This window comes from Erpetoichthys calabaricus, chromosome 5 (genome assembly GCF_900747795.2).
Source record: "Erpetoichthys calabaricus chromosome 5, fErpCal1.3, whole genome shotgun sequence".
In the NCBI taxonomy this organism is placed as follows: Eukaryota; Metazoa; Chordata; class Cladistia; order Polypteriformes; family Polypteridae; genus Erpetoichthys; species Erpetoichthys calabaricus.
In genome coordinates, this window is record NC_041398.2 from 130,267,162 (window position 1) to 130,291,039 (window position 23,878).

The window sequence follows — 23,878 nt, forward strand, 5'->3', positions numbered from 1 at the left end:
AGATGAACTCATTTTAAAATAACAGCTAGCATCTTTTATTTTAATTCCCTAAAACACTTCAGGCACAGTTGTTCTCTTTGTGGAGTTTGCAATAACTCCTTGTGTCAGCATGGGTTTCTTCCAGTTGCTCTGATTACCTTCCAGAGTCCAAAGACTTGCAAGTTAGTTAGATTGGTGTTGCTAAATTGGCCTTAGCCTCTGTGTATGTGTGTATCTGTGTGTGTTCAGCCTGTGTTGGACTGACATTCTGTACAGGGGTCAGATTTATAAAGTTTGCATACACACAAAAAAAAAGACCCAAAATGTGCATACACAATATTCTACGTGAAAGTTAGTATTTCTAAAAGAAAACTTGACAGGAGAACTTGCATATATTTATGGCAACTCTGACCCATCCATATGCAACATTTCGGAGAAACATGTGTGGGGAACAGCCCGGACACAGACAGGTAGACACGATGGTTTCACCCAACACACGTTTATTAATCATATTTATAGTGCAGAGACCCAGTGCCACAGCACCAATCACCCCTCAAGTCCTTGGCCACAACACAATGCCTTCTAGTCTCTGGACCGCCTCCACTCCTCTCTACCAAGCTTCGTCCTTCTTCCACCCAACTCTTGCCCCTGACTGAAGGGAGGCGGCTCATTTTATACACCCCGGAAGGACTCCAGGTGCATCCTGAGGGCTTCTGTAGCCACACCCCTGTGTGGCGGAAGCTCTAATGGTGTAACCGAAAGTCCACCGGGTGTCCCCAATCTTCTTCCCCCCAGCACTTCCGGGTGTGGCGGAAGTACTGAGGTCCAGGGCTCCCAAGGCATGGGGGCGCCCCCTGGCGGTGACCACGGGCCCCTACAGGGTTGAGCTTCCAAGCTCTGTACCCGTGGTCCCCAAAGCAACCAGGAAGGATGCCCCCTCGTGTCCTGGAGGAGGCACAAGCCCTCCTCCGCTCCTCCTGGGCATCCCGGCCGGGCATGAACCCCCGCCGGGTACCACACATGGAAATGATGACACCATTGATCAAACAAGGAAATGCAGCCAGACCTGCTAAATAACGACTCATGCATGTAATAGTTCATACCACCATACCGTTATTATAATGTGCATTGGCATGACAAATATTAAACCTCAAAAGTGATGAATATGATGCATAGATTTTATTGTAGTAGTCTTTTAAGAGGAAAAAATGCTCCCTATTTGCACTGAACAACTTACTTGGGTTTTTCGTCGGTTTATATTAGCTACCTGTTCTCTCCTTTCAGGATCAGAAACCAAAGCAACCACTTTTTATCAATAATCGCATTACATAAAAACATACAGTGCATCTGGAAAGTATTCACAGAGCATCACTTTTTCCACATTTTGTTATGTTACAGCCTTATTCCAAAATGGATTAAATTCATTTTTTTCTTCAGAATTCTACACACAACACCCCATGACAACATGAAAAAAGTTACTTAAGGTTTTTGCAAATTTATTAAAAATAAAAAAACTGAGAAATCACATGTACATAAGTATTCACAGCCTTTGCTTAATACTTTGTCGATGCACCTTTGGCAGCGATTACAGCCTCAAGTCTTTTTGAATATGATGCCACAAGCTTGGCACACCTATCCTTGGCCAGTTTCGCCCATTCCTCTTTGCAGCACCTTTCAAGCTCCATCAGGTTGGATGGGAAGCGTCGGTGCACAGCCATTTTAAGATCTCACCAGAAATGTTCAATCAGATTCAAGTCTGGGCTCTGGCTGGGCCACTCAAGGACATTCACAGAGTTGTCCTGAAGCCACTCCTTTGATATCTTGGCTGTGTGCTTCGGGTCGTTGTCCTGCTGAAAGATGAACATTCGCCCCAGTCTGAGGTCAAGAGCGCTGTGGAGCAGGTTTTCATCCAGGATGTCTCTGTACATTGCTGCAGTCATCTTTCCCTTTATCCTGACTAGTCTCCCAGTTCCTGCCGCTGAAAAACATCTCCACAGCATGATGCTGCCACCACCATGCTTCACTGTAGGGATGGTGTCAGGTTTCCCTAAAATGTGACGCCTGGCATTCACACCAAAGAGTTCAATCTTTGTCTCATCAGACCAGAGAATTTTCTTTCTCATGGTCTGAGAGACCTTCAGGTGCCTTTTGGCAAACTCCAGGCGGGCTGCCATGTGCCTTTTACTAAGGAGTGGCTTCCGTCTGGCCACTCTAACATACAGGCCTGATTGGTGGATTGCTGCAGAGATGGTTGTCCTTCTGGAAGGTTCTACTCTCTCCACACAGGACCTCTGGAGCTCTGACAGAGTGACCATCGGGTTCTTGGTCACCTCCCTGACTAAGGCCCTTCTCCCCCGATCGCTCAGTTTAGATGGCCGGCCAGCTCTAGGAAGAGTCCTGGTGGTTTCGAACTTCTTCCACTTATGGATGATGCAGGCCACTGTGCTCACTGGGACCTTCAAAGCAGCAGAAATTGTTCTGTAACCTTCCCCAGATTTGTGCCTCGAAACAATCCTGTCTCGGAGGTCTACAGACAATTCCTTTGACTTCATGCTTGGTTTGTGCTCTGACATGAACTGTCAACTGTGGGACCTTATATAGACAGGTGTGTGCCTTTCCAAATCATGTCCAATCAACTGAATTTACCACAGGTGGACTCCAATTAGGCCGCAGAAACATCTCAAGGATGATCAGGGGAAACAGGATGCACCTGAGCTCAATTTTGAGCTTCATGGCAAAGGCTTTGAATACTTATGTACATGTGCTTTCTCAATTTTTTTATTTTTAATAAATTTGCAAAAACCTCAAGTAAACTTTTTTCATGTTGTCATTATGGGGTGTTGTGTGTAGAATTCTGAGGAAAAAATTAATTTAATCCATTTTGGAATAAGGCTGTAACATAACAAAACGTGGAAAAAGTGATGCGCTGTGAATACTTTCCGGATGTACTGTAGGTGTGATTTACTCCCTGTGTACAGAAAGCTTTAAATTTCATGCCCTATAGCCTATTTATAGTCTAAAACATGGGTGTGATACACTCCCTGCATACAGAAAGCTATAAATCTCATGCCCTTCATCCTGTTTATTGTCTAATGGTTTGACACAATGGTCATATATGAATGGAATGAGCTTTTAAGGATTTTATCAGCTCATGATGATGACTGGCTTAAGAGCTGATTTAGGCCTCCAAGAGTTCTTTTAGAACTATGTGCTGAGTTAGCATTAGAATGACAAACTATCCCAAATCGGGCCACACTTGTTCATATCCAGGTCTTATCAAAAGTTGGCTTTCTGGCAACAGGCACCTACAAGTGGGAACTGGCCTACAGGTCAGAAATATCTCAGTCAAGCTTCTGCTCCACTATACCTGCTGTGCTGGAAGCCATACACCATCTGATGAGGCGCTACATTTAATTTCCTTATAGTGTGGGTGTACAGTTTAACATAAAAATGCAACTTGCACCAGTGTCTGGTTTTTCTCAAGTAATATTACATATTACAGCAAGGGCACATAATGACACTGAAGCTGATTTTGTTAAGCATAAGCAGTTTAATTTCATTAACATACGTGTCATGTGTGACGCCAAATAAGACTGACAAATGTCAGGACTGCTGTGGCATAATGCTGCATAATAAGGCATGTTCGATTATAGATGCCATTCACAGATCGAAGTCAGAGAGTGTAGACATGCTTTTTCCTCCTTCTGTTGCATGTGCGGTCTGTCAGTGATGAAGGATGTGCTTCGTCTTCTGGACTGGAGCTTTCTTTTTCTGCCACGGTGCATCTGGTAGAGCTCACTGCATTCACAGTAGAAGTAACATTTTGGCATTCAATATGCTTACACTGGTTGCTGACACCTGTGTTTAGGTCACAAAATAATGTTCTTTGCATGCCTTTAATTTAGAGATGAAAACATTTATTTTGCACTACTTAATGTGTCAGGGGGGAAATTGTTCTACCTGCCAATGAAGGTCTGCAGCATTCTGACTGCGTATACAGTAGACCCCCATGAAGTTGCGGTTCACAGTTCGCAGATTTTTCCTTAGAACCTAACTAATAATGTTAACAAAAACTACAAATATCCTCCACAATTTTTTATGGCTTTTTTCGTGACAAAACTGTACTATAGAGAGAACACAAAGCAACCGTAGACGAAAACGCGGCTTGGGATGGTGAAAGTAGCCAATCCGAGAGCAGTATTCATTTCTCCTTGCTGCTGATTGAATGCTGCCCTGTGATGCATCTCCAGCTGAGCGTTCTCATGTTTTCTGTTTTGTTCCTCTTAACCCTTTAACTGCCACAACCGGCTATAGTCACTTCCCAGTGCAGTTTGCCAGCATGCCGAAGCTGATCAGTCCGTGCCGTATATTCGTTGACCACTGGTGCCCCCAAGCGAAATAGCATCACTGTCCCTGGGATTCAGCCACTGCACTATGCTAGCCTGCTGGCATCAGCGTTGGCCTCTGTGTGCTTGCGTGCAGCCAGTTCAAGTGCAGTTGGCTCGGTGATTTACTGAATTTCATCAATGGCGTCAGTTGCACCTTGTACATATTGTTCCAGTAGTTTTTTTAATAGTTTTTACAGTTCATTGGCAGTGTGTAAAATGATCAGTGTTGTAGTAATTGTGATGCTTTTTGCATGAAAGAAATATGTGTTCCATTAAAATTTAACTTTTTCTTTGTGAATTGCGACATTTACTTAAAAAGTGCAGCAAAAAGTATTTGGCGTCCAGGGATGCATTAACCCCCAAGTATGCGGCAGTTTAAGGGTTAATGCTCCAAGATGCCACCGAAATGCCCTGCACCTTCTAAGGCTTCTGGCAATGAAAACGCACTTGCATGAATTATAGTACATATAACACATGCACTGTATACAGTACATACGTACATACAGTGGTAACATCGGTATTTTACATTCTAGCACTGTGGGAGACATAGCAGTACATTGCTGTACAGTATACAGGTTTACCTTTACATTCTTTTTTTAAGTAATGTATTAAGCTGAGTTTGAAATGAAATTAAAGTGTTTTGGGGGCATACTTAGGATTTAAACAATAAAAATAGGCATTTTTTTAACCACATCCTAAATTCGTGGTTTTTCACATTTCGCAGGTGGTCTAGGAACGCAACCCCCACGAATTCGGGGGTGTACTGTATATGAGTTTGATTAGTATGCTCCACACAGCATATGGGTGTTTCAGGGTGGCAACCGGATATGGTTCAAGGCACATTAATGTAAGCACATTTATAAGGTGACTGTGACTTATAAAGGTAAATTACACACAAAGGTGCATAATTTTTGGCATATTTTCCAGTTTTTAGGCCTACAAATACTTTCACCCTCTAATTGACGCCTTGCACCTGAAGACTGCTGGAAAAGTCTCCAGCTTCCCCATTGCCTTGTCCAGGATAAGCAAGGTAAGAAAATGAATGTACTGCATGGGATTCTGTCATGTCATATCTTAATCATTTTTTGCTTAAACTGAAAAAAGTAACTCTTTCAGTTTTTCTCTGAACACCACACTGTACTATCCTGGATATGGTGTTATGCCTTAAAGTATGGACAGCACAATGGCTTACAATATCATGATCAACCTCCTTAAGACTATTGTACAGGTCAAACATATACTTTCTTGGATTAAACTGAGTACAGAACCCAACCTCTTGACACCAAAAGAATCGGAACAACTCATCTTTAAATCACGACATCATTACTATGAAAACAGAGAGAAGGCTAATAAGATCTTAGCTCAACAAATTCGCAAGCAGGAAGTATGCAATGCAATACGAGTAATTACCAACACAGACGGAGACAAAATCATTGACCATAAAAATATATTGCGCACATTTAGAGACTACTGTAAGTTTTTATATTCTACTCAGTTTAAAGAAGACAAGACACAATCTAATGCATTTTTGGATGCATTACAGATACCACAGCTAGATACTCTCAGTACAGAGGAATTGGATATACCTCTGGCACGCTCAGAATTACTAGATGCTACAAACTCACTTCAGAGTGGGAAAGCAGCAAGCCCTGATGTCTACCTTGCCGAATTTTACAAAAAATGTTCAAATAAGTTTGGTCCCTTTTTATTAGAAATATTTACAGAAACCAGAGAAATAAAATTTGACCTCAAACTTTTTACCAAGCATTAATTACCATCTTTCCTAAGAAAAATAAGGGGTTATTACAACCTGTATCATACAGACCAATCTCACTTCTGAATAGTGATGTTAAGATTCTGTCCAAAATCTAGCTATAATGATTGAGAAAGTGCTTCCTTCTGTAATATCACAAGACCAAACTGGATTTATTAAGGGCAGACACTTAGCTTCCAATCTTCAACACCTATTTAATGTAATAAATACTGTACACCCACAATGTCTAATACCATGGAGATCTTACTGTAGTTGGATGCAGAAAAAACATTTGATATGATTGAATGGGACTACCTTTTCATCACATTAGAGAAATCTGGGTTTGCTCCGAACATATGTGCACAGATCAAACTACTGTATACCAGTCCAGAAGCTTCAGTTTGTATTAACAACATTAATTCAGAATACTTCAAACTAGAACGTGGTACTAGACAAGGATGCCCCCTGTCACCACTGCTATTTGCAATTTCCATTGAGCCACTGGCAATTCACTTTCGAAATGCTTATGAAGGGGAGATGAGAGTATCAGAGAAGGACTTGAACCGAAAAGATCACTATATGCAGATGATATGGTACTGTATATATCGGATCCACAAAATACTGTGCCTGCAGTCCTAACAGAACTAGCAGAATTTTAAAAGATTTCTGGATTCAAAATTGATTTGAATAAAAAAGTGTGCTTTATCCAGTGAACTCTCTAGCACACAATATTAGATTGGACACTTTCTCTGTTATCATTGCAGATCAGTTTAAATAACTAGGGGTAAACATCTCATGTAAACAAAAAGCTCTTTATCAACAAAATTTTGCTGTCTGCATGGAAAAACTTAAGCAAGACTTGAATAGATGGTCCACCCATCATATCACTTTAGCTGGAAGAGTTAATACTGTCAAGATGGATATCCTTTCTAAGCTTCTTTTTCTATTTCAAAGCATTCTCATATACATTAACAAATCATTTTTTAAGAAGTTAGATTCAATCATAACATTTATTTGGAATTCAAACTATCCATGCATCCAAAGGGTGACCCTACAAAGACCTAAGGCAGAAGGTGGCATGGCTCTACCTAACTTTCAGTTTTATTACTGGGCAGCAAATACACAAGCTATAAAAACCTGGACATTGATACAAATAGATGAATACGCACAGGCTTGATCCGCAATAGAAATAAAATTCTGTAGTACTTCTTTATATTCATTGCTTTGTTCCCCAGTAAATACGAGTCCATATACTAACAGCCCAATTGTGCTTCATTCACTCAGAAAATTGAACCAATGTAGGAAGTATTTTAAAATAGAGAGCTTTTATCTGTGGAACCGCTGCACAATAACCACCTTTTTCCACCTTCTTAAACGTATGCAGTTTTCAATGTTTGGAAAACATTCGGGATTAAATCACTTAGAGATTTGTACATAGACAATGTCTTTGCATTCTACGAACAACTACACTCCAAATTTAACTTTCCATCAACACAATTCTTCCACTACTTCCAAATTAGAAACTTTGCTAAACAAAATCTTCCCAATTTTCCTCACCTCCCATCTACTTTTATTCCGGAGGAAATATTGATCAATCTTGAGGATTCAGACAGCATTTCTGCAATATATAAAAACATTTTAAAGTCCCTTCGTTTCAAAGATCCCAGAGCACAGTTGGAAAAGGATCTCTCACTCAACATCTCAGAAAATGAGTGGAAGGTAGCAATGCACAGAATTCACTTGAGCTCCATTTGCATAAAGCATACAATTATTCAACTTAAAATCTTTTAATGAGCACATCTGCCTCGTTTAAAATTGTTCAAAGTGTTTCCAGGGCAAGATACATCCTGCAAACATTGCAATCGAGCTCCAGCATCACTGGATCACATGTTTTGGGCATGCACCAAATTAACATCATTCTGGACCAAAATCTTTTAATGCCTTTTAGGCAGCCTTGGTGCCACAATCTCTCCTAATCCATTAACAGCAGTGTTTGGGGTACTCCCAGATGGGCTTAAAATGGAGAAGGGCAAACAAACTGTAATTGCCTTTGCTTCACTAGTAGGCTTATTTTGCACAACTGGAAGAATCCTAACCCAACTGTTTTAAGTCAGTGGGCAACTGATGTTACATACTATTTGAAATTGGAAAAAATCTAATTCTCACTGTTCAAAACTTTTTTAAAACCTGGCAGGATCTAATCAGTAATCTTTTGAATAAGCATTTAAATTGCGGAAAAGGATTTTCTTCCCCTTTTTTTCTATTCTTAAAAGTTTTACTCTGGCTGTTGGCCTTGTTTTCTTTCACATTATTGATTTGAACTTAGTTTTGTGAAATTTGACTTGCTTGTATAGAATGTTACTTGCTTTCAATAAATTCAATTAAATGTTATTAAAAAATAAATAAACTGAATACATGCTATTTAACCCAACATCCTATAGTCAGGTCCATAAGTATTTGGACAGTGACACAATTGTCATAATTTTGTCTGTGCAGACCACAACAGATTTGAAACATAGCAATGAAGACGTGATTGATGTATAGACTTTCAGCTTTAATTCTAGGGGCTTAACAAAAATATTGTAAAAATATTGTATGAGCCATTTAGAAAAGACAGTCATTTTTATACGTGGTCTTCCTATTTTCAGGGACTGAAAAGTATCTGGACAAACAAACATAATGATCATTTTCAATATTTGGTTGAAAATCCTTTACAGTAAATGACTGCCTGAAGTCTGGAACCCATGGCCATCTCCTAGTGCTGGATTTCCACCCTAGTGATACTTTGCTAGGCCTTTACTGCAACTGTCTTCAGTTGCTGCTTGCTCATTGGATTTTCTGCTTTCAGTTTTGTCTTCAGCAAGTGAAATGCATGTCCAATTGATGTGAAGTCTTTGATTGATTTGGCCGTTGAAGAATATTCCACTTCTTTGCCTTGAAAAGCACTTGGATTGCTTTTGCAGTATACTTTGCATCATTGTCAATCTGTACCAGGGGTAGGTAGTGTCGGTCCCTGAGAGCCACAGTGGCTGCAGGTTTTTGTTCCAACCCAGTTTCTTAATGAGCATTATTATGGGACTTTTATAATATTATTGCTGATAAAGTAATTATTGCTTAAGTGATAGTTTGATCCTTCATTTTAATGGTCTCACTTGTTAAGTTTCCCCTCCCTTAATTGCTTATGTCAATCTTAAACAGCTGCATTCACTGTTTAATGGCTCCTTATTAGCAATAAGATGTAAATGACAAAATGGCCAGTTTTTCCAGTTCTCCATCTAGCTCATTTCTATTTACATCTGTGTGTGTTCATCATGCACTGTTTGATTTAATAAAACACTAAATAGAAAAATGTGACAGACTGAAAATGATCAGTTTTAGGCTTCAAATCATTTAAATGATACCCTTGGAAAGGAAAAAAATCTACAAAATAAGAACCTAACATTGCAGACTCAAAGGCCATAAAATTAAATAAGGTCTGAGATTTGCAAGGATTGGTTTCTAATGAAGCAACTGGGTTTAACGAAAACCTGCAGCCACTGCGGCTCTCCAGGACCGACTTTGCCTACCCCGATCTCTACTGTGAAGCAACATCCTACCAGTTTTGCAGCATTTGGCTGAATCTGAGCAGATAGTATAGCTCTGTACACTTCAGAATTCATCCTGCTACTTCTGCCAGCAGTCATATCATCAATAAACACCAGTGATGCACATGCCCTTGCCATAACACTGTGCCTCCACCATGTTTCACACATGATGTGGTATTCATTGGATCATGAGCTATTTCTTATCTTCTCCATACTCTTCTCTTTCCAGCATTCTGGTACACATTGGTCTTAGTTTCCTTTGCCCAAAGAAAATTATTCCACAACTTGACAGGCTTTTAAAAATGTTTTCTTTCAGTGTAATCTGTCCTTCCAATAGTATGCTTGAGGTTTACCAGTGGTTTTCACCTTGTGGTAAACCCTCTATCTTTACTCTCATGAAGTCTTCTCTTGATTGTAGACTTTGGTCTACCTCCTAGTGAGTGTTCTTGGTTTGGCTAAATGTTGTGAACGGGTTCTTCTTCACCAAGGACAGAATTCTGCAGTCATCCAAAACAGTTGTCTTCTGTGGTTTTCCAGGCTTTCTGGTGTTGCTGAGTTCACCAGTGTGTTCCTTCTTTTTAAGAATGTACCAAATGGTTGATTTGACCACTCCTTGCGTTCCTGCTATCTCTCTGTTGTTTGTTTTGTTTTCTCAGCCTAATGACGGCCTGTTTTTATTTGCATGGACAGCTCTTTGGACCTCATATTGAGTTCACAGAGACAGCTTCCAAATGCAAATTCTGCACTTGGAATCAATTCCAGACTTTTTACCTGCTTAAAAGTTAATGAAATAATGAGGCAACTGCTTATACCTGGCTATGGAACAGCTTGTCAGCCAAATGTCCATATAGTGGTGTACAGAGCCAAAATTATGAAAACTGTGTCACTGACCAAATACTTATCAATCTGACTGTATTAGCTTTCTCACTTACTGCAGTACACTTCTAGTTGTTGACAGTAATGTTATGTTTGCAATATGTACATTTTACAACAGTGTGTTCTTGTTGGCCGTAAAGTGTTTGAGGTTTGAGGGTGAGTGTCTGGCAGGATTGTTGGTTCGGAAATAAACGCCTTTCTGAGACAAACTGCACCTGTACGCTCTCGCATTGTATGCAACAAGTAACAAATCCACTATGGCCTCAAAACCAATTTCATAAGGGGTAATTTCAAGTTTCAGACCCCACCATTTTGTGTAAATGTCTAATACTTTCATTTGATGATGCATATATAGTTACATAAATTTTCAAACAACTTTACCTGCCATATATATCCACTCAAGGCTGAATTCCATACATGTCCCTCAGACGAGACTCTGCCCATACTTTCACAACTACCTATCTTCCTAGTTTACATTTACATTTACTTATTTGGCTAACGCCTTTATCCAAGGCAAATTACAACATTTATGATACAATTGGTTGCATTACTTTTTGTTTTCCACTTGCAGCACAGGCAGCTCAAGTGACTTGCTCATGGTCAGACAGTGTCAGTAGTAAGAATTGAACCCAAAACCTCAGAGTCTGAAGTCCAAAGCCTTAACCTCTACACCAGCAAAATTAACTAATCTTTTTTTTTTTTACATTCCTATTGGATCATTAATATAAGCTAAAATGGGCAGCAGCACAATACTATTGTAATACTATATTTGTGAGAAACCATTTTTAACCGCTTGATTGTTTTTTGCACCATTAACACATTGTGTCCTGTGTCACACTGTGTCCAGATTCTTTCAGTTTGTTCACTAGCTTCACATATCTTATCAAAGCCTTTGCAAAATTCAGGTAAATAATATAAATAATACCATTGTAGTGCAAAGAAACTCTGCCAATATTCACGTTTACGCTCCATGAGAACCCTCTGTGCCAGGATGGGGTCGATGGTAGACTTCTTAGGCGTAAAACCAGACTGTTCCAGTCGCTAATAGGTGAGCAAGTGATCATGGATCCTATTGAGGACGACCCTAGGAAGGACCTTACCCGGCACCGAGAGCAGTGTTATCCCCCTGTAGTTGCTGCAATCCAGGCGATCACCCTTCCCTTTCCAGATAGGGGCGACAAGTCCCATTTTCCAGTCAGCTGGAATGATGCCAGTCTCCCAAATGAAAGCAAAGATTGCTTGCAATGCCAGGAGGACAGCCTTACCACCAGCCTGAAGACGTTCACCCCTGATACCACAGATCCCTGCAGCCTTTCCCCTCTTCAGCTGGTTCACCATCTGTGCAATCTCAGTAAGTCCTTTCTGTCGTCTCGGAGCTGTGTGAATTTTTTTTTACGGTGGCTGGAGTGCCAGTCCTACCACCAGCCCCGCATGATTTCCCTGCAAGTTGGAGGACCGCTTGCAGGGCTGGATGCAGTGGAAGTGTGTGTGTCAGTCTGTCCGGCCTGAAAGTGCGAGGTGGCTCGGAAGTACGAAGCTACAGCATGAAGCTCAAAGAGCTGGCAAGGCGGCCCAAAGTTAATGAGTCGGAAGAAGACAGAAGTACGAGGCTACAGCACAAAGCTAAAAGAAAGTGACTCTGTTGCCAAAGTGAAACCGCTGAGGATAGACAGAAACTCGCTTAGCCGCTGATAGATGAGGGTGGCAAGCACGTCCACAATACGAAACCGCCAACACTGCATTTCAATTTTTTTTCAGCATGGACTTAAACAGCTAGTGTATATATATATATATATATATTGTGATAGACGGCTGCACAGTCGAGATGCCTGGGATGTGGAAGGACCGGGAGAGCGCCAATACCTCCCCCGGGACACAAGAGGGTGACCGCCCTGGGGTGCAGGAGAGCCACAAGATCAGAGCTTGGAGGCTCCACCCAGTTGGGGCAAATGGCCTCCGCCAGGGGATGCCCAAACATTCCGGGATACATGGACTGCAGCACTTCTACCACAACAGGAAGTGCTGCTAAGCCCAAAGGCAAATATACCCAGTGTGCTTCTGGGTGCTCATGCAGCACTTCCGCCACACCCGGAAGTGCTGCAGGAAGCTCGTTAGGAAGCACCTGGAGCACATCTGGATACTGGACAAAAGGGGCCGCCTCACTCCATTCCGAAAGCCGAAGTTGGGAGGTAGTGTGACGGAGTTTTGCGAGAGAGGAGCGGAGGTGGTAGGAAAAGAAGCGTGTAGCGGAGGACTGTTTGGAGTTGTGTGCATTGTGTGGAGTTGGAAGAAGAGAAGAACAATAAACTTGTGTTTTTGTCAAAGCTGTCTTGGTGTCTGTTCATGGTCGAGGCCGGTCTTCACAATATATATACATAGTTTTTTCACATTCATGCTGTACAGACCACCAAAAGCAAAGCCATCAGTTTGTACTTACAATCACATACACACGGATAGCACTTTATAAATATAAAGCACATGCCAACAGCCTGACTAATAGAAAAAAGTATTGCCAAAATGCATCAGATTCATTTTTGGGTAGCAAGCCAAGTCTTTGTGCTAGGATGGTGCAGTTCACTGAAAAAACTAAATTGTGAGATTCATCATGTAGAAACAAAAAACACATTTTTTATATTACAAGTAGTATAAAAACTAAAAATGAGAACGGCATGAAAGTAAGGCTGGCATCTAGTCAAAAGCAACACAAGCCTTTAGTTAAAGAAGTGAGAAAAGCATAGCTGAGCATTTTATATGTGCACTTTCCAATTAAAAGATTTTACATATTTGAGTTTTAAATAAAGTTTTAATTAAATCCAATTTAATTAAATGTTTATTCTTGCATTTTACAAGCTCACTACTGACAGTACACAGTTATGCAAAGGGCCAGTGTCCACAACAACAGCACAAGGCACATGCTACAAACTAAATCTGCTTTATTGGGATGTTTGCTTCTAAGTATAGTCACACAGTCTTACTAAGCCAAGTTAGACCTGTTAATAAATCATCTTTGGGACATGGGAGAAACCTGTATAGACAGTTCTCCACAAAAAAAAAGTGGTTTTCAGTATAAGAAAATAAAGTTGAATTTAATGACATATAGAGAGACCTTCTCTTTTCCTTCTTCTTTCTTGTATGGCAAGAGCACAACATGTGGCTGTTAAACTCTGTTGTCCTGTAAGTAATTATGTTAGTTTAGAAGCAAGCTATATTAAACTAACCATGGCTCTCCTTGGCTATCAGAGGTGTAACACCACAAAATTCATTCAAGATCAAGACAGTACTACGGCAGACGTTCCTGACGCTTGCATTGGTCTCCATTAGATTTTAAGGCATATGACACTAAAAAACAAAGCTGCTTCAAAACACCGGCCTTGCTACAGTTTCTCAACATCAGTAGCAACCTGCTTCAAGCTTTAGATAAAGTCAGGACACTGTGAGCCACTGGTTTATATATCATAAATTGTTAAATTGTTAGCTTTATAATCTCTTCCTGGTAATTAGCACCAACTCATATTTATGTCACTGATCACCACATTTGCCACAATCTGGCCAACTGAAAATAAAAAAATATATATATGCTTACAGAAAATCTGGACAAATGAAGGTGTTGTTAAATGTTTGACCAGTTATATAAATATATATACTAGGGGTCGCTTCGCTTGCCAACCCCCATGCCTACACTACGCACTAGCCTCTTTTTGGTTCTGTCCCTCACGTATGGGGATGCGGATGTACTATTTAAACATATTTTTATATTCGTGGGACAATGCAACATATAACTGCCTGTGATTGAATTTCGTCTCTTTCTCTCTATTGAATAAAATTGCTTTTTCGAATGTTTGGCTCTGTAATTTGTTAATTGTCTTTGCAAAAGCTATTCTAATGGGAAACTGTTAACGTTTTAATACAAATTGCATATTAAAATCTCCTTTGTTGTGTAATGTTATCCACAGAAGATGTACTACATTACCTTTCTTGCATATATCCTTCTTTCATTAGTAATTCATGTGGTGGAAAACCGGACAGTGTTAACGGTTGTAGTTATTCTTCGGGATATTGTAAGTTGATGTTTTCATCTTCTGCACCATCACCACTAACTGTTTCAGCATAGTCTATTGATATGCACTTAAACCATTTGCTGTGTAACCGATCAACATTTTTGGCGTTAATTCATTTGACTTCATCATTTCTCTGTGCTAGGATTGCCCATGTGCTCATTTTTTCTGTTGATAACCCTTTGTGATGAAATTCTTCAATAAAATTTAGACATAATACAACAACAATATCTGGGAGTGCAGCTGGATGATAAATTAGACTGGACTGCCAATACTGATGCTCTGTGCAAGAAAAGACAGAGCCGACTATACTTTCTTAGAAGGCTGGTGTCCTTCAACATCTGCAATAAGATGCTGCAGATGTTCTATCAGATAGTTGTGGAGAGCGCCCTCTTCTATGCGGTGGTGTGCTGGGGAGGCAGCATTAAGAAGAAAGACGCCTCACGCCTGGACAAACTGGTGAGGAAGGCAGGCTCTATTGTTGGCATGGAACGTGAACATTTAACATTATACAAAGTTATTGTCTGGTTTTTTTTTACCTGCATTATTATCAATCTTTAATTTAATATTGTTTATTGTATCAGTATGCTGCTGCTGCTGGAGAATGTGAATTTCCCATTGGGATTAATAAAGTATCTATCTATCTATCTATCTATCTATCTATCTATCTATCTATCTATCTATCTATCTATCTATCTATCTATCTATCTATCTATCTATCTATCTATCTATCTATCTATCTATCTATCTTCTTTAATTGGGAACTTAAAGTGAGGAAAACATTAAAAGTTATAAGAGCTGAGAGAGACAGAAACTGTGTCTGTCAAAAGCATTCACACAAATGAGAGGTGAGATTTCAACCACGTGTGCATGGTTGAAAATGGTTGAGAGGAGGGCATGACTTGAAAAAATCTCATGGCGACAAATAATCTTCCAAAAAGTCTTGTCTCATCACAGAATTTATATATATATATATATATATATATATATATATATATATATATATATATATATATATATATATATACACAGAAGGATAGGTAGACGGACAGTTTATAGGATCGGACTGGAAATTAGAACGTGGGATGCTGGGTAAAACGTGGTGGTGGATGGGAGGCTAACATCATCAATTGGGGACCAGAGGGAAGAAAGGAACCCAGAAGTGCTGCGGCTCTTTGAGTCGTCCGGGCGGTATTACGGCAGCGGTGCCTCATTCTTTGTGAGGAAATAAAAAGAGAGAGGTTAGTATGCTGCCGTTGTCCTCTGGCATGACTTGTCGAGGTGCAAATCGTGTCCTTAAGCTGCTCCCCATGCGCTCATGCGTGACAGTATATATCTATATCTATATCTATATATATATATTATATATATATATACATATATATATATATATATATATATATATATATATATATATATATATATATATATATCTATATATATATATATATATATATATATATATATATATATTTAATGGCAGCTCAATTGCTTATTTTGTTTTGCATGGTAAAAGGGTAAATAATCAATTTCCAAAAAAAACTTCATAACCATCAATTTAGGAAACACTATATTATCAGTTATTGAAAGGGAACAAGAATTTGTAATCAGATCAATACATTGAAGATTCTTAATTATAGGGAGAGCAAAACTCAATAATGGTACAGTTCAACATCAAAATCAATTAATACAAAGGCAAAAAAGTAAATGTATCATTTTTTTTTAGAGATGTCCCAAAGAAAGAAAAGAGAGAAAATAATAGACAGATAGATAGATAGATAGATAGATAGATAGATAGATAGATAGATAGATAGATAGATAGATAGATAGATAGATAGATAGATAGATAGATAGATAGATAGATACTTTATTAATCCCAATGGGAAATTCACATTCTTCAGCAGCAGCATACTGATACAATAAATAATATTAAATTAAAGAATGATAATAATGCAGGTGAAAAAAACAGACAATAACTATGTACAATGTTAAATATTAACATTTACCCCCCCGGGTGGAATTAAAGAGTCTCATAGTTTGGGGGAGGAACGATCTCCTCAATCTGTCTGTGGAGCAGGACAGTGACAGCAGTCTGTCGCTGAAGCTGCTCTTCTGTCTGGAGATGATACTATTTAGTGGATGCAGTGGATTCTCCATAATTGATAGGAGTCTGCTGAGCGCCCTTCGCTCTGCCACAGATGTTAAACTGTCCAGCTCCATGCCAACAATAGAGCCTGCCTTCCTCACCAGTTTGTCCAGGCGTGAGGCGTCTTTCCTCTTAATGCTGCCTCCCCAGCACACCACTGCGTAGAAGAGGGCGCTCGCCACAACTGTTTGATAGAACATTTGCAGCATCTTATTGCAGATGTTGAAGGAAGCCAGCTTTCTAAGGAAGTATAACCGGCTCTGTCCTTTCTTGCACAGCGCATCAGTATTGGCAGTCCAGTCTAATTTATCATCCAGCTGCACTCCCAGATATTTATAGGTCTGCACCATCTGCACACAGTCACCTTTGATGATCACTGGGTCTATGAGGGGTCTGGGCCTCCTAAAATCCACCACCAGCTCCTTGGTTTTGCTGGTGTTCAGGTGTAGGTGGTTTGAGTCGCACCATTTAACAAAGTCATTGATTAGGTCCCTATACTCCTCCTCCAGCCCATTCCTGATACAGCCCATGATAGCAGTGTCATCAGCGAACTTTTGCACATGGCAGGACTCCGAGTTGTATTGGAAGTCCGATGTATATAGGCTGAACAGGACCGGAGAAAGTACAGTCCCCTGTGGCGCTCCTGTGTTGCTGACCACAATGTCAGACGTGCAGTTCCCAAGACGCACATACTGAGGTCTGTCTTTAAGATAGTCCACGATCCATGCCACTAGGTATGAATCTAATCCCATCTCTGTCAGCTTGTCCTAAGGAGCAGAGGTTGGATTGTGTTGAAGGCGCTAGAGAAGTCTAGAAACATAATTCTTACAGCACCACTGCCTCTGTCCAAGTGAGAGAGGGATCGGTGTAGCATATAGATGATGGTAAATGGTTGTGTTAAAAACACAATGTTTGGTTGGTGCTTTAATTATAAATGTCTAACACCCATATCATCATATGCAACACAGACTTGAATCACAGCTGACTTTGTTCACTTTCAGGTTGTGAAGACTGTCAGTATGAAACATGCTAGAATCTGCTTTTAAGCACCAGTCAGTTATTTTCTCTTTACTTTACTAAAGGCTTACTATACTACCCTACATCTATTCCAAAATATGCTGAAAGTCTACATTGTACTTTTCTCTTAAGACAATGAAAGTTTCTTCTCTTTTTTCCATTATACAATAAAGTTGTTTTTTTCTTTTCTTTCCCCGTTAGACATTTGAATTTTCATTGGTTTCCTTTTCCTACTAAGATATTACATTTTTGCTTTTCAATTTTCTCTCCAAACACCCTAACACCCAAAATCACTCCCTGCTTTGGGACTGTCAAACCCAGTCAATCTTCTTACTGACACTGTCCCACAAAACAGAAAAAGTGCTGCAAAGAACAGCATCTTTCCTCAACTGACAGAGGTAAAGAGACAAACTGGATCCCTGTGTTTGGCCTGTTTTCTTGTGATCTAACAAATACCATAGCACAGCATCACACATTCTGCAACTCATCATTGCCTATTATGATCCAGCTGTGTATATGACTGAAAAATAGTTTTAATTTTTAGCTACTAGATTACTGCTTTCATTTTAAAGTGACAGAAATTAAGCACCTAAGCACTAGGTAAAATAATGCTCAAAATTCACAGTATGAAGGTGTATGCGGTAAATGTTTTCAATAAGTTTTTTAGGGACCTCTAGTTAATTCAAGGTCAGGAAATGCAAGGGTTCAGAACTTATAATTTCTGTTAATATAGTATTAGTTAACTTTCATCTGAGCCAGCTGAATAAAAACAAAAACACTTGCTACCCAGCTGGTCGTCTAGCTGTACAGAAACACCTCTTGTACTGGATAACTGACTGAAAAGTAACATGACAGCTGCCACTTTATAGGTAGTGTGGTTGGGCAGAAGTAGGATGATCAGGTAGATAAATAGCATTTACTTTCTGCAACCAATTTGTGCTCATTCAGAATGAAACATTTCATCTTGCAATTCAATTGTTAATATGTGAATAAAAGCATTTTAATATTGACAGATGTTATTAAGGGGAACAATGAGTCATTGAGAAAACACATTAAATAAACTATGTTAAGTGAAATCAGTTAATAGTTTACGTGGAAGTAAAACAAAATTCAGCAAAATGATATCGGAAGTCATCATCATCATCATTCATCACCTCTAGTTTAACTGCCAGCTAAATAACAGGCAACAGGGCAAATAATAGATGAAGGTTTACTAAACCCAGAGGAGTCATTATGTCTAAACTTCTAAAATATTTAGGTACTACTTTTAACTACTTGTTCATTTCTCAAACCCCCCGATTTGGATTACACCCTGGACATGGAGACCAGTTCATGACAGGGAGCACTCACTAACATACCTACATTTACTCACTCAGAGCCAATTTAGAGTTGCTATATGGCAGAATTAAATTCCAATAAAAAGAATAAAATATAGCAGTTAATTTTATTCATGCAAATTGCTTGACCAACTCATTCACATTTATTTAAATATATATACCAGTAATATTGTACTTTACTATTTTAAACATGCTTTTCTATCAAAATGAACTCTACTATGCTTTATAGTTTACTACAACTTTTAAAACTAATTTGATACGTTTAGATATAGCATATAGCAAGCTACTCAAAGACAATATGTCAAATATAAAGATTTGTGGGTATGAATGTGTTATCTGACACCATTGTATTATAACAAATTGCTTGGATATTTGAGTCATTTTTACACCAGTCCTGGCTAAAAAAAGATACAGTTTCAAAAATTACACCTACTTTATGTCACAGGGTTATGCTTTGAATTACTACAGCTTGATAATGCTATGTTAATCTTAACTAATGCCCTTCTTAAAAAGATGATGGATCCACTCTAAACCTTTTCTTTCCCTTTTAAAATGAAAATAAAATCACTTTAATATCTGAATGTTTCTTTTGTTTTTAAACTGAGAATACCTGCTAAATACTGTACACAGCATTAAGTTAAAAAAACAACCTTTCTTTCTTTCTTTCTTTCTTTCTTTCTTTCTTTCTTTCTTTCTTTCTTTCTTTCTTTCTTTCTTTCTTTCTTTCTTTCTTTCTTTCTTTCGTTTTTTCTTTCTTTCTTTCTTGTCTGGCCTTTTATCATATATCCTGACACTGTCCCCATGGCAGCAGTTATTTATTTATATTCATGATTGCCATGGTTTCTTGTATTACAATTGCTTTTGTCAGTTTTGAAGTTGAACCTTTAATTTAGGGACCATTGCATTTGCTGTAAGCATAGTTTCAGCAGTATAATAATAATAATAATGTAACACAATCCATCTTAGTGAACTCTTTATTTGCAATAAAGAGTATTTCAGTTTTTTCACTAATTGGTTTTTAAAAATTGTATGTCAGCAATAACTTGTCATCATTCAGAAGGGCAACAAGAGCTGGAGGAGGTAGGAATGTGGGTGTTTTTACATATACAGTGTCACACACGTGTGCATGGAGGCAACTGAATGGCTAAAAAAGGGATAATTCCATGCCAGACTAGGGGGTGGCAGAGTACACTGATCCTTCCTCTTTTTCATTAGCAGACCAACCAAGGGAAATTTCTCCTGGACTTGATGTCGTCACTTCCATTTCCACCCCCGATGATGGTACTTCAGGTTCCGGGCCTGCTGACATCACTTCTGGTTCTGGCCCCGATGACATCACTTCCCCTAGCTGACTTTAAAACCACCATGTTTGCCTGTCTGTTTGTTCTACTGTTGGACTGAAGTCTGTTGAGACCTGTTTCATTAAACCAAACTTTGAATCACTGGCAGCCTATTTCAAGTATACAGGCGGCTGCCCCCATACCTTTTCCTGTGTTTGTTGAATCCTTTCACAACAGGTATCATCGGCATAATAGTGATAGTCTAGGCCATGTGCACAAATCTTTTGGCATAAAAGAAGCAGATTAATATTGAATAGTAGAGGCCCCAAACCTGAGCCTTGTGGAACACCTGAGTAACAGGTGCCACAGAAGAGCACTAGAAAGAAATTAAAAAAGAGTGAAAAGAAAAGAAAAACTCAAGAAAATTGAAAATTCAAGGTCAGAGACAGACAATTTTAGGAATCAGTGTCTGATAACCGTTTACCTTGTGATGGACAGAGCAGATTGGCAGATGTCCCAGTCCAAGGATGCCACGAGGAACAGGGAAAAGATCCAGGCCTTTAATGAGCTCTTGGGCATAGCCATCAGCAGTGTGTCTGTTTGTGGAGAGAGTGTTGACCTTGTTGAGAGGTTTACTTACCTTGGCAGTGATATTCATGTCTCTGGTGACTCTTCCTATGAAATAAGTAGAAGGATTGGGAGAGCATGGGGGGTCATGAGGTCGCTGGAAAGGGGTGTGTGGTGCTCCCGCTATCTATGCAAAAGGTCGAAGGTCCAAGTCTTTAGAGTCATGGTGCTTCCTGTCTTGCTATATGGTTACGAGACATGGACGCTATCCAGTGACCTGAGATGAAGCTTGAACTCCTTTGGTGGTGAGTCTCTTTGGAGAATACTTGAGTATTGCAGGTTTGACTTTGTCAAACAAGCAGTTGCTCATGGTGTCCCGAATGAGGCACATTGACTGCATTGAGAGGAAACGTCAGTTATGGCACTATGGCCATATGGCACAATTCCCTGAGGGTGATCCAAATCACAGGATCCTTATTGATGAGGATCCGAACAACTGGACCAATCCAAGGGGACACCCACATAACAGCTGGCTGCAGCAGTCATTTCTGGAGGGTGGGCTGTTTCATTGTGTGGTAAGTGCGACAACATGCTGTACCAGTGCATGCTCCCCAGCCTAACCTGACATAACCTGTGAAAAAGTAGTTGTAAAAATAAATGAGTTTTACTTAAACAGAACTTGTGTCTGTGAGGTTGTGTTTGGGTTTGGGCACTTTCTGTCACCCTGCAGTGTTCACAATCTGTAGCAAAAAAGTTCAATGTAAGGAGACATTGGCATCCAAGTTATTTGGTTAATTTATCATATAAACATATACTGTACAGTACAAACCGTATTTTCTCTGACACTCTTATATTTACATAAAATTTTACTTATTTTTTTTATTTCAAAATTGCACTTCAGCAAATGTCAGCATTTTTTCTTGTACCATTTACCAGTTAAAAATGAAATGACAGATTTACATTTTTTTCCTTGTTTTTGCCAAATTATAAAAATGAACTCCATTTATCCTTCTGTATTTCATATAATGAAGGGACGGGAATTTTCAATTTGAAGTAGTCATCTATAATAATAAAAGGCAAAGTCCTCACTGACTGACTGACTCACTCACTCACTGACTGACTCATCACTAATTCTCCAACTTCCCGTGTAGGTGGAAGGCTGAAATTTGGCAGGCTCATTCCTTACAGCTTACTTACAAAAGTTAGGCAGGTTTCATTTCGAAATTCAAAGCGTAATGGTCATAACTGGAACATATTTTTTGTCCATACACTGTAATGGAGGAGGCGGAGTCACGTATCGCGTCATCACGCCTCCTACGTAATCACGTGAACTAAAAACAAGGAAGAGATTTACAGCACGAGTCACACGCGGGAACGAAGGTAAATGACGTTAATTTTTGACTGTCTTTTAATACTGTGTAAGCATACATATTAACACATGTGCAATTAAACGTGTGCATTTACGGGGTGATTTCTCAGGCTTAAAAGCTCACCTTTTATCAAACGCGGGAACAAAGGTAACTGACGTTGTTCACTGTCTTTTAATACTATGTAACCATACATATTAACACATGTCCAATTAAACGTGTGCATTTACGTGGTGATTTCTCAGGCTTAAAAGCTCGCCTTTTACTAAAAAGGTAAATGCAAAACTATTTTCAATCATTCTATGATCTGCTTCTCACAACTGAAGGCACCGTGGCTGATGGTAAATGATGTTAATTTTTGAGTGTCTTTTAATACTGTGTAAGCATACATATTAACACGTGCAATTAAACGTGTGCATTTACGGGGTGATTTCTCAGGCTTAAAAGCTCGCCTTTTATGAAACGCGGGAACAAAGGTAAATCACGTTCTTCACTGTCTTTTAATACTGTGTAACCATACATATTAACACATGTGCAATTAAACGTGTGCATTTACGGGGTGATTTCTCAGGCTTAAAAGCTCGCCTTTTACTAAAAAGGTAAATGCAAAACTATTTTCAATCATTCTATGATCTGCTTCTCACAACTGAAGGCACCGTGGCTGATGTTACGTCACTTGCTGTCCGACCATAAGCTTTACCTGGTAGGTAGCCGGACACTCACTTCACTCCCTTTCGGGAATCAAACCTCTGAGCTTTTCTTTTGTTCTTAATTAAAATTTAAAAACAATACTTCACCGCTGCTAAGCCCCTGTAGCCCTGACGTCTGAGGTTCGATTACCGTAAGCAAGTGCAGTGAGTGTGTAATTACATTCACGGCATTCGTAGTCTTATTCACAATCTGATTGTATGGGTGCTTACTTCCAGGTAACGCTTACACTTGGCCACCAAGTCAGCTCGAAGTGATCACTCGAGTAAAGGCAGCTTCACAAAAAAACTGATCCTTAACAAACTGTTATTAGTATATTTTCCCTCAATTTAAAAACGTTTTATTTTCTTCTTAATAAAAATTTAAAAGCGGTACTTCGCCGGTGCGAAGCGCGTGGATTTGACCGACTGACACATACAGACATATTCATGAGTGCAGGTACTTCGGAAAGAAAGCACCGCGTAAACCTAAAGTTTAAATTAACTTCATAGACCTACAAAAGGTTGCCATTCATTTGAGGCAAGATTGCTTTTCTTCTGTACAACTATACGTTGCATTCTCAAAAGAGTGTGCTTGCACGGCTTCGGATATTGATATATATATATATATATGTATGTCTATATATAAATATGTAAGCTTATAAGTACTGCCTTACTTCTCTTTAAGAAAGGAAGATGTAATGATACTTGATTTAAACGATTCCATGTCTTCCTGGGTTTGCGTAGCTTATTGTCTAAAAAGGAGAAACCCTCATTTATAAAACTTTGCTGCAGATGAATTAGCTTATTGTCAATATCTTTACACGTTTTTTTAAGACTTAT